Here is a 12,377-nt window from a genome sequence, read left to right as displayed (position 1 = left end):
AGGAACTAAAATATCGCGGGAATAACATAAAAAATTATTTAGACAAACTGAACTCAGAATATACTGGGAAATCATCAATTACACCTAACTAGCCTCAGCTTTCGAACAGCCCTGAACCCAAAGATAAGTCATAAAGCCGCAGAAAAAAGCACCCAGGCGGTCTTGCTCCGGGCGGCCCCAAGAAGGGGGCGTCCGTCTGTTTTCATGGTTCCCCACATTCGCAAGCGGCCAAAACGCGAGTCTTAGCAAACCGCGTGATCCAACGCCAACTTCTGAAACTAAAATCACTTGATCTCTCTGGCCAGCGATCTTCTGTTCAGCCAGCCAAAGATATATAGTTTACGCCCTTTGCTAACCGGCAGGATTGTGAAAGTTGCTAGATGATCACTATAATTACTGCCAGTAGCAAGAAAGTAGCGAGATAAATATGCTATCAACCTACAGTTATTTCTCTCTTTATTACTCTTATTTTATTCAATTTAAATAAAGGGAGGTCTATTATTTCTCGTCTTATGAAACGACTCTGGCCAAAATTCGGCTGACGCGTTTCCATGTCATCGAACACTAATGGATCTCTTCACCTACAAATGAGCAATACGTTACATTTATATACGTTAATGGTCAACTGCCAATCATTTACCCTCTGCAGGTCTTTCTGCATTAGCTACCGTCTTCTGGCGTTTTAACATTCCTATGCACAATAAATCGTACGCGATTGCTCGAATAGGGCCCACTATGTTATCCCTACATCACTACATCTACATCTACATTTATACTCCGCAAGCCACCCAGCGGTGTGTGGCGGAGGGCACTTTACGTGCCACTGTCATTACCTCCCTTTCCTGTCCCAGTCGCGTATGGTTCGCGGGAAGAACGACTGTCTGAAAGCCTCCGTGCGCGCTCTAATCTCTCGAATTTTACATTCGTGATCTCCCCGGGAGGTATAAGTAGGGAGAAGCAATATATTCGATACCTCATCCAGAAACGCACCCTCTCGAAACCTGGCGAGCAAGCTACACCGCGATGCAGAGTGCCTCTCTTGCAGAGTCTGCCACTTGAGTTTGTTAAACATCTCCGTAACGCTATCACGGTTACCAAATAACCCTGTGACGAAACGCGCCGCTCTTCTTTGGATCTTCTCTATCTCCTCCGTCAACCCGATCTGGTACGGATCCCACACTGATGAGCAATACTCAAGTATAGGTCGAACGAGTGTTTTGTAAGCCACCTCCTTTGTTGATGGACTACATTTTCTAAGGACTCTCCCAATGAATCTCAACCTGGTACCCGCCTTACCAACAATTAATTTTGTATGATCATTCCACTTCAAACCGTTCTGCACGCATACTCCCAGATATTTTACAGAAGTAACTGCTACCAGTGTTTGTTCCGCTATCATATAATCATACAGTAAAGGATCCTTCTTTCTATGTATTCGCAATACATTACATTTGTCTATGTTAAGGGTCAGTTGCCACTCCCTGCACCAAGTGCCTATCCGCTGCAGATCTTCCCGCATTTCGCCACAATTTTCTAATGCTGCAACTTCTCTGTATACTACAGCATCATCCGCGAAAAGCCGCATGGAACTTCCGACACTATCTACTAGGTCATTTTTATATATTGTGAAAAGCAATGATCCCATAACACTCCCCTGTGGCACGCCAGAGGTTACTTTAACGTCTGTAGACGTCTCTCCATTGATAACAACATGCTGTGTTCTGTTTGCCAAAAACTCTTCAATCCAGCCACACAGCTGGTCTGATATTCCGTAGGCTCTTACTCTGTTTATCAGGCGACAGTGCGGAACTGTATCGAACGCCTTCCGGAAGTCAAGAAAAATAGCATCTACCTGGGAGCCTGTATCTAACATTTTCTGGGTCTCATGAACAAATAAAGCGAGTTGGGTCTCACACGAACGCTGTTTCCGGAATCCATGTTGATTCCTACATAGTAGATTCTGGGTTTCCAAAAACGACATGATACTCTAGCAAAAAACATGTTCTAAAATTCTACAACAGATCGACGTCAGAGATATAGGTCTATAGTTTTGCGCATCTGCTCGACGACCCTTCTTGAAGACTGGGACTACCTGTGCTCTTTTCCAATCATTTGGAACCTTCCGTTCCTCTAGAGACTTGCGGTACACGGCTGTTAAAAGGGGGGCAAGTTCTTTCGCGTACTCTGTGTAGAATCGAATTGGTATCCCGTCAGGTCCAGTGGACTTTCCTCTGTTGAGTGATTCCAGTTGCTTTTCTATTCCTTGGACACTTATTTCGATGTCAGCCATTTTTTCGTTTGTGCGAGGATTTAGAGAAGGAACTGCAGTGCGGTCTTCCTCTGTGAAACAGCTTTGGAAAAAGGTGTTTAGTAGTTCAGCTTTACGCGTGTCATCCTCTGTTTCAATGCCATCATCATCCCGGAGTGTCTGGATATGCTGTTTCGAGCCACTTACTGATTTAACGTAAGACCAGAACTTCCGAGGATTTTCTGTCAAGTCGGTACATAGAATTTTACTTTCGAATTCACTGAACGCTTCACGCATAGCCCTCCTTACGCTAACTTTGACATCGTTTGGTTTCTGTTTGTCTGAGAGGTTTTGGCTGCGTTTAAACTTGGAGTGAAGCTCTCTTTGCTTTCGCAGTAGTTTCCTACTTCAAGCAGTGATGGTCCTGTCACACTTGTTAAGCGTACTCAAGCTATTACCTTTACATCTGCCCATATTGTGCCGTTAGGAGCGACGTGTTCAGTGGACGTCCAGTTGCAGTACTTTCGTGTAAATTCCAGCCTTCGTCGCCGATGAACACCGGTTTGCATGGGTGCTTGAACCAGGCCCCTGGTTCTGAGGCCCGTATGAAGTAACGTTCATATGGGCGGTCGGCTGCTCAAGAGTTGCACGTCTGTTCACCCGCACACACTCCCACAGCTGTCGTTCACTCTCGTATCTACGGCCCGCTGTGCATCACAGTTGCCTTGGCACCGGATTTGGACGGCGCCATTTGGCACGCAAGGTGTATTTAAACCACGGTGCCACGGAAACCGTTTACGGAGTTAGGGTTTACGGAAATTCTTTCACCTTTGTCACAAAAGCTAATGATCGTATACTTTTGGAAGTCGCTCCGATTCCGTATTACGACAACGACTGCACTGTTTTCCATATCCCCCTGATATGTTTTACATAGCCTCCTCTGCTAGTGCCAGCCGGTGTGGCCGAGCGGTTCTAGGCGCTTCAGTCTGGAACCGCGCGACCGCTACGGTCGCAGGTTCGAATCCTGCCTCGGGCATGGATGTGTGTGATGTCCTTAGGTTAGTTAGTTTTAAGTAGTTCTTAGTTCTAGGGGACTGATGACCTCAGATGTTAAGCCCCATAGTGCTCAATCGTAGGTGGTGCTCACATTAATGTGACTACACCGTGTAGTATACACATAAAATATTCTTCTTAGAATAGGATGAGTAGTCAAGATATAAGTGATGTATATTTGTTTTCAATCTTATTTTTATTCCCAACCACGACCTTTAATTCCTGCGAAATGCTTTAAGATTTTAACTTCTTTCTGTACGGGCATACAATTAAGTAATGATCGATGGAGGTTATTCTTCCTTTCGTTCGGTGTTCGTACCAGTCAGCCACCAACTTATTTCTTAGGTAAAGAAATTAAGAAAGGGAGTATAACGTCATGTTATCGACGAGGTTATCAGTGACTTGGTACTATGCTTGGGTTGTGGGACGAGTGGGGCATTAAATAGACCTTATATGTTTCAAGAGATCGTATTTGCATTCACTTCATGGATTACGATTGAGCCTGTTCCTTCTTCACAAATTCTCTATCCGTCTCTTCTTACGTCTTCCAACATACACTATGTGATCAAAAGTATCCCGACACCCCCAAAAACAGACGTTTCCCATATTTGCTGCCACCTACTGCCAAGTACTCCATATCAGCGACCTCAGTAGTCTTTAGACATCTATCCAAACCATCATACAGAAATTCTAAACTGCATCAGGATCCACCGCAAGTACTATGATAGTTAGGCGGGAGGTGAGAAAACGACGCCTCGCTTGGTGTAAGGAGCGTAAACATTGGACGATTGAACTGTGGAAAAACGTTGCGTGGAATGACGAATCACGGTACACAATAGGTGTGTGTGTGTGTGGCAAATCCCCGGTGAACGTCATCTGCCAGTGTGTGTAGTGCGAACAGTAAAATTCGGAGGCGGTGGTGTTATGGTGTGGTCGTGTTTTTCATGGAGTGGGCTTGCACCCCTTGTTGTTTTGCGTGACACTATCACAGCACAGGACTACATTGATGTTTTAAGCACCTTCTTGCTTCCCGCTGTTGAACAGCAATTCGGGGATGGCGACTGCATATTTCAACACGATCGAGCACCTGTTCATAATGCACGGCTTGTGGCGGAGTGGTTACTCGACAATAACATCTCTGTATTGGACTGGCCTGCACAGAGTCCTGACCTGAATCCTACAGAACACCCCTTGGATGTTTTGGAACACGGACTTCGTGCCAGGCCTCCCCGACCGACATCGATACCTCTCCTCAGTGCAGCACTCCGTGAAGAATGGACTACCATTCCCCAAGAAACCTTCCAGTACCTGATTGAACGTATGCCTGCGAGAGTGGAAGCTGTCGTCAAGGCTAAGGGTGGGCCAACATCATATTGAATTCCAGCATTACCGGTGGACGGCGCCACGAATTTGTAACTCATTTTCAGCCAGGTGTCCGGATACTTTTGATCACATAGTGTATCTGCTCCCTGCCGGTTTACAATCCAGTCTAGGTTGGGAAGTCGTTTACTATTTTTTGTACGAATTCGTACCAGGTCTTGTAGTATTTGGTTATTCTGCTTTAATTTGAATCCATTTTTAGTTCTTGTCGCACTGTTTCATTTCTCATGTGTTCTGTTCCTGTATTGGCTACCAATAGCTCTCGTAAATTTCATTTCTGCACTTTGTGTGTGTGAAATCTTATGGGACTTAACTGCTAAGGTCATCCGTCCCCTAAGCTTGCACACTACTTAAACTAAATTATCCTAAGGACAAACACACACACCCATGCCCGAGGGAGGATTCGAACCTCCGCCGAGACCAACCGCACAGTCCATGACTGCAGCGCCCTAGACCGCTCGGCTAATCCCGCGCGGCGCACTTTGTATTTTCCCTAATGTTCTTTTTGCAGCTACTCAGCATTCACACCCATGAGGAAGTGCTTGAAAATTCATAGTTTTATAACATATTTTTCTTCTCTGGCCTTGTTCTTAAGTACGTTAAGAACAATTTTTCATTTAGATCTTTATTACTATATAGATCAATTTGGCAGCGCAGATAAGTGAGGGATGACGTTCTAAAATCATAACAATTTTGGAGCGAATCGGATCTTCGACCCAGAAAGTCATTACCTTTTCGTTGTTTTTAGGTATCTCAACACAGTATTGTTTACAAAGGTTATTTTAAGTGGTGCAAGCTATAAGTCGTCCTCTTTTTCTTGAAATATCAAGACAATATCGCCATCACATTTAACATGGTGCATTTTCATTTTTCAATACCTTTCTTTATGTATTGCCTCCAGTTTAGGAAAGTGCCGTAAATGCAAAATATAAAAAGAATGGCTAATTTTGAGCAACTTATCATGCTGTTTCATTTCTTAAAATTTTCTTCTGTTCTTGCTTCGTCTGTATTTATTACATCATTTTTTAAATCACTGTGTAGGTTGCTTACGGTTTTTACTAATTTACTGGGACACCTACTGCTTTACATTACAGTACAGATTTTGCTTTTGTTCACATTGTCAAATGCTTTAACCAAATGCATAAGTATAATGTGGGTATGTAGGTTATATTCTCCTCTTTCCTTTATTCCTTTTTCCAAAGTAAATACATTGTCTGCGGTTGAGCTTCTTTTTCTAAATAAAAATTAAAAATAGTGATTTGAAATGGTTGTAGAACTGAGTACTTCTTCTTTCTGGCCGCTAATAACAACAGTGCACTTGTCGTTGCAATTTTATTTGTTTACGCGTTTCGAGTATAGCTCATCATCATACAAAAAACTTACGACGAAGTGTTGTGTCACTTGAATACTAGTGTCAAGATTGAAATCATTTTACACCATACTCTGTATTCAGTTCTTTTATCCGATATTGTGATCACGGGCTATTTCCGAAACGCGTAAATAAATAAAGTTTTAACAACAATGAGCTGTTGTCATTAGCGGCAAAAAAAGCAGTCAAGAAATGCGCTCAGTATTCATACAATGGTCACAGGTCTTCTGCGCGACTTTACGTCTCAACGTAAGCCCGCTGAAAAACAGAAATGTCTGGTTTTCGGATATGGGTTCGCATTCAAAATACACGGTCACCTCTGTAGGCAGTAGAAATTTGCAACAGAAATTTCCCAACAAGCTGTATTTATAACTGTATGACGAAAGGCCCCCGTTAAAAGTTTTACGCATGAGGGGCTTTGAATCCGATGGCTGGAAAAGCGACGCGTGGCCGTCCGTCCCTAGGGTGCTTGACGTAGCTCTGTCGTGCGGCCAGTTACGGCGCTTCGCGTAGCGTGCTTAATGACACTTCATTTATCGGACATACAGCGGACGATACGAGCCACAGGCTACAGCGTTAGCTTCAGACAGGGCCAGTGCGACGCCGGAGTACAAAGAGGCTCGCGCTTGTAGCCTGAAGAGCAATAACACGTACCCTAATCATCCCATCTAAAGAGTGTATCCTTAATACAAAATACTGGAAAAATTTAGAATATATAAGAAAACACAGGAACTCTTAAAATATTTTTTTAGCAATAACTCAGCAAAAAACTGTTTTCTTGAACCAGTTTCTTTATTAAGGCGTTACCGGGTTCGTGAGTTGCAGCCACATCATCAGGCGCTGTTTTTTTAGTGGGCTCATACTGAAGCGTTCTTTGTAAATTTGACTCGATTTTGTAATCACTGAAATAATACCAAATACCCTCTTAAGCTGTGAAATTTGATCCCGTTTCACCCTCCCCTCCTTGGTACTTACCATTTTTGTAAACTGATGTAGCTCAAATGTTCAAATGTGTGTGAATTCCTAAGGGACCAAACTGCTGAGGTCATCGGCCCATAAACTTACACACTACTCAAACTAACTTATGATAAGAACAACACACACACCCACGCTCGAGGGAGGACTCGAACCTCCGGCGGGAACTGATGTAGCAATCCTGTGTTCATCGCCATCATTTGGGTGTAGCTGCTGCAGTTCGCACCACTGATAATATTTTGTATTATGGCTGTTCCGGGCCTACCTCTCCATCTTTTCCAATATTTTTGTTTCTAAGTTTTATTCATTGAACCTTTATGTCGGATCAGGTGTCCAGGAAAGAAGGAAGTACAAAAATGTTCAAGGAAATTTAGTTCAAGGAAATATAGGAATACCGGAACGGAAATAAAAGTCACTGAGGAATGAAACGAAAACGAAGTGCAGGGAAGCTAAGGCGAAATGGCTACATGAAAAATGTGAAAAAATCGAAAAAGAAATGACTGTCGGAAGGACAGACTCAGCATATAGGAAAGTCAACATAATCTTCGGTGAACTTAAAAGCAAGCATGGTAACATAGTGCGACGGTAATTCCACTGTTAAATGCAGAGGAGAGAGAGCGGATAGGTGAAAAGAGTATACTGAAAGCCTCTATGAAGGGTAAGATTTGTCTGATGTAATAGAAGAAGAAACAGGAATCGATTTAAAAGCGATATGGGATCCAGTACATGAATTAGAATTTAAGAGAGCTTTGCAGGACTTCAGATCAAATAAGGCAGAAGGGATAGAGAACATCCCATCAGAATTTCCAAAATCGTTGGGGGAAGTGGCAACAAAACGACTGTTCACGTTGGTGTGTAGAATGTATCAGTTTGGCAACATACCACCAGACGTTCGGAGAAACGTCATCCACACAATTCCGAAGACTGCAACAGCTGACAAGCGAGAGGATTATCGAACAATCTGCTTGACAGCTCATGCATCCAAGCTGCTGACAAGAATAATATACAGAAGAATGGAAAATAAAATTGCGGATGTGCTAGATGACGATCAATTTGCCCTTAGAAAAGGTGATGGCACCAGAGACGCAATTCTGACATTGCGGTTGATAATGGAAGGAAGACTAATGAAAAATCAAGACACTTTCATAGGATTTATCAACCTCAAAGAAGCTTTCAACAATGTCAGATGGTGCAAGATGTTCTAAATCCTGAGTAAAATAGGGGTCAGCTATAGGGAGAGACGGGTAAAATACAATATGTACAAGAGCTAAGAGGTAATAATAGGAATGGACGACCAAAGAAGTGTTCAGATTAAAAAGGATGTAAGACAGGGATGTAGTCTTTCGCCCCTACTGTTCAGTCCGAACATCGAAGAAGCAATGGCGGAAACAAAACAAAGGTTCAGGAGTGGAATTAAAATTCAGGGTGAAAGGATATCAATGATACGATTCGCTGATGACATTGCTATCCTGAGTGAAAGCGAAGAAGAATTACATAATCTGCTGAATGGAATGGACAGTCTAATGAGTACAGAATATGGATTGAGAGTAAATAGAAGAAAGACTAAAGTAATGAGAATTAGCAGAATTGAGAACAGCAAGAAACTTAACATGAGCATTGATGGCCACGAAGTAAATGAAGTTAAGGAATTTTGCAGCCTAGGCGGTAAAATAACAAATGACGGACGGAGCAAGGAGGACATCAAAAGGAGACTATCAATGGCAAAAAGGGCATTCCTGGCCAAGAGAAGTCTACTACTATCAAACATAGGCGTTAATTTGAGGAGGAAATTTCTGAGAATACACGTTTGGCGCACAGCATTGTATGGTAGTGAAACATGGACTCCGGGAAAACCTGAACAGAAGAGAATCGAAGCATTTGAGATGTGGTGCTACAGATGAATGTTGAAAATTAAGTGCCGACCTCTGTGACCGAGCGATTCTAGGCGCTTCAGTCCGGAACCGCGCTGCTGCTACGGTCGCAGGTTCGAATCCTGCCTCGGACATGGATGTGTGTGATGTCCTTAGGTTAGTTAGGTTTAAGTAGTTCTGAGTCTAGGGGACCGATGATCTCAGATGTTAAGTCCCATAGTGCTTAGAGAGATTTTTTTTAATTAAGTCGACTGATAAGATTAGGAATGGGGAAGTTCAGCTCAGAATCGGAGAGGAAAGGATTATGTAGAAAACACTGACAAGGAGAAGGGAGAGGATGATAGGACATGTGTGTGTGTGTGTGTGTGTGTGTGTGTGTGTGTGTGTGTGTGTGTGTGTGTGCACTCATCTACGTTGACAGTTTTATTGACAGATAAAAAAAGTGAAGAAGATGTACTCAGTATTCATACAGTGCTAACAGGCCATCTGTGCGTCTTTATGAAATGTAAACACCACTCACGGATTAGGCCTTAGGCCTGTTCCTATTGGCTGAATGCTACCTACAAGGCAGTAGGAGGAGCGATCTATGAGAAGTAGCAATTGGTTAGAGGTGGACTGAAGCGTAAGCAAGCCTTGAAAGCTGACCTGGGCACAGCGACACGGAACTCAACTTAGGAAAGCCATAAACCAGCAAATCGTCGCCGCGAGAGATCAGTTAGGGACATGACATGCAGACTGGACCTGGCATTTTCGGCGGAGATAACCGCTCGGCAATGAGTCACTGCTGGGAGAGTGTTCTGACTCTCACCTCCACTGACGTAAATATCTTAATGCAGTAGGGGATCCATTTTTGTTCTCAAAGGGGAACACAGCCCTTCCATTTAGGCGGAAACATAAGAACACAGAAAGTGTGTCATCGGCTAGGCGTAAACAAAATTCACGTGACAATCACATGTGTAGGGCGTGAGACCCACACCTGCTCTGAGAAAGACTTTTAACTTAAGAAAGCACTCAGGGACACAGCGGAAGGCAACTTTTGAGATGTAGAGAGGAGTGTAACAGGAGAAAAATTATAGGAGAAGTGAGAGCCCTGAACTGTAACGAGGCTGAAGCCAGACAGCAGATGCTAGTCATTGAACTGAGTAACTGGCTTCCGTGTTGTCGGACCACGAGCGCCGAAATCAGACCACAAGTTATGGTTCAAATGGCTCTGAGCACTATGGGGTCTTAACATCTGAGGTCATCAGTCCCCTAGAACTTAGAACTACTTAAACCTAACTAACCTAAGGACACCACACACATCCATGCCCGAGGCAGGATTAGAACCTGCGACCGTAGCGGTCGCGCGGTTCCGGACTGAAGCGCCAAGAACCACTCGGCCACCGCACAAGCCATGGACATCGCCCGCAGTTGGCCGTTGTTAATGCTTACTCAGCGCCCGTCAGCAGCAGCAAGACTTGCGTTACACCGACCCGGGTGTCAATAAATGCCCTGGGCCAGCCTTCGAGAAGCCACTCCGGCTCGATTGACTTCCGCGCCGTCGACTATAAATTCAGACCCCCGTTCATTGCCCTGTTCCAGATGGTTCGCGGTGGCCCACAAACGCAGCCCTTCCGCGAATTCAGGGCCGGCGCCTGCTGTGTGTCAGTCGGGAATCCTCGCTGTGAACTCTGCCACCGCCGGTCCGCAAAGAAGGGACCTCTGGCTGGCTGTCCAGTCCGAGCAGGCTACACCGCGCCATCCGCCTGCCGCTTCTCCTCACCGTCGGTCCAGACTTCGACGCCGGGCACCGCCATCGCTGTGCCACTGGAACGACGCGACCTTCCGCATTAGAGAAGACCTGGTGGCGGCCCTTGGCCGCAGCGCGGCCGCATCTTCCCGTCTCAGCTCGCCTCGCATGTCTCAAACGGTAGCACAGTGCTCTGTCTCCCGAGCAGCAGATACACGCCGCCCACCATACGTCAACATCTGCAGCTACAGCTCCAGAACATTACGAGGTAACTCCGGACCGTGCCAGAGAATGGAGCACGATCAGGTCTGAACTGTATGAATTAGTGGAGAACTAACAAGGAGTTGTCACATCTTGACCAGGATCAGACTCTGCTGCTGTTCACATCCCCCGACAGAGAACCCAGCCACGCCCAGACAGCCTACCGTCTCAGTCTTTACAAGAGCACAACAGCATGAGTCGCCAGGATGCAAATATCACGTGATAATGGCCTGAACAACACATGTAGTCCACGTGGTCAGCTCCTCTTTGGGAGGAGTTTATTACTAAATAAAAGAATGGCGAACGCTCGTTGGACGGGGTGAAACTAGCAAACACCCCAGTTCGTTTCTGAAACCCCACTGGGCAAAGAAACGACGAAATTGCATCAAAAGCTGTCACTGCTCGACACTAGTTGCGGCGGGAGACATAGTACGGTGGGGGAAGGCTGCAACAGTTTAGGTAATTAGGAGTGAGTAATTCGTGTTACGCTCTTCCTAGAAAGGCCGTGTGCTGGACACTACGCATCCCGCTCTGTCGTGGCTCTCTTAAGAGACATCTTGTTGTGAATACCTGTGTGTGTTCATAAGGCTCTGATATCACCCATATTTGGGTTAACAATCTTATAATATCTCCGGATTGGAGATTACGGGCTATGAGCTGAGTTAGTTAAGTTCTGCAGAACATCTGAGGGGGCAACAGTGTACATCTCACTCATCCTTAGAGACTGGACACAACCAGTTGATTTATCCAGGGAAAAACATAGCTTTTTGCCTCATGAGAACTTAGGGCAGTTTACGACTGGACATCCAGTTAAGGCCAGAGCGGAAATGTCAGGCCTACAGGTGCGCAAGGCGTCGATGCGTCTGCCGCCGACACAAGACACAGCCGACCACAACCGCCCTTTCGGCACAGTCTGCACAAAGGCAAGTACCGCGTTACTCAGGCACTAAGTGTGGGAGTCACTAGAGTACAGTCACTTCAGATCTTCTTTAGATTGGAGTTGATATGCGTAGTTTATCTCATTCCCTCGTGTCCATGTCAGTGTCCACAGCTCGTGGTCTTGCGGTAGCGTTCTCGCTTCTCGCGCACGGGGTCCCGGGTTCGATTCCCGGCGGGGTCAGGGATTTTCTCTCCCTCGTGATGACTGGGTGTTGTGTGATCATCATCATTTCATCATCATTGACTCGCAAGTCGCCTAAGTGGCGTCAACTAAAAAGGACTTGCAATACGGCGGCCGAACTTCCCCGCATGGGGCCTCCCGGTTAACAATGCCATACGATCATCTCATCTCCATGTCAGTCACATATTGCGTGTGTGTTCTTGGGGATTAAATTCGAGGAAGCCACTCCGCAGATAGACAACATTGTCCAGCTACAATAGAGTAGCCAGTGCACAGTCAATTGCGTGGTTTTATAACACTGTCAGTGTAATATTTTTGGCATAAAGATTGTTGTTTTCGATGTGCTTATTTGTTTCTCTCTTGAGACCATG

The sequence above is a fragment of the Schistocerca serialis genome, chromosome 9 (assembly GCF_023864345.2).
Source record: "Schistocerca serialis cubense isolate TAMUIC-IGC-003099 chromosome 9, iqSchSeri2.2, whole genome shotgun sequence".
Classification (NCBI taxonomy): domain Eukaryota; kingdom Metazoa; phylum Arthropoda; class Insecta; order Orthoptera; family Acrididae; genus Schistocerca; species Schistocerca serialis.
The sequence above is the reverse complement of the archived record's forward strand: the minus strand, read 5'-3'. Positions refer to the sequence as shown.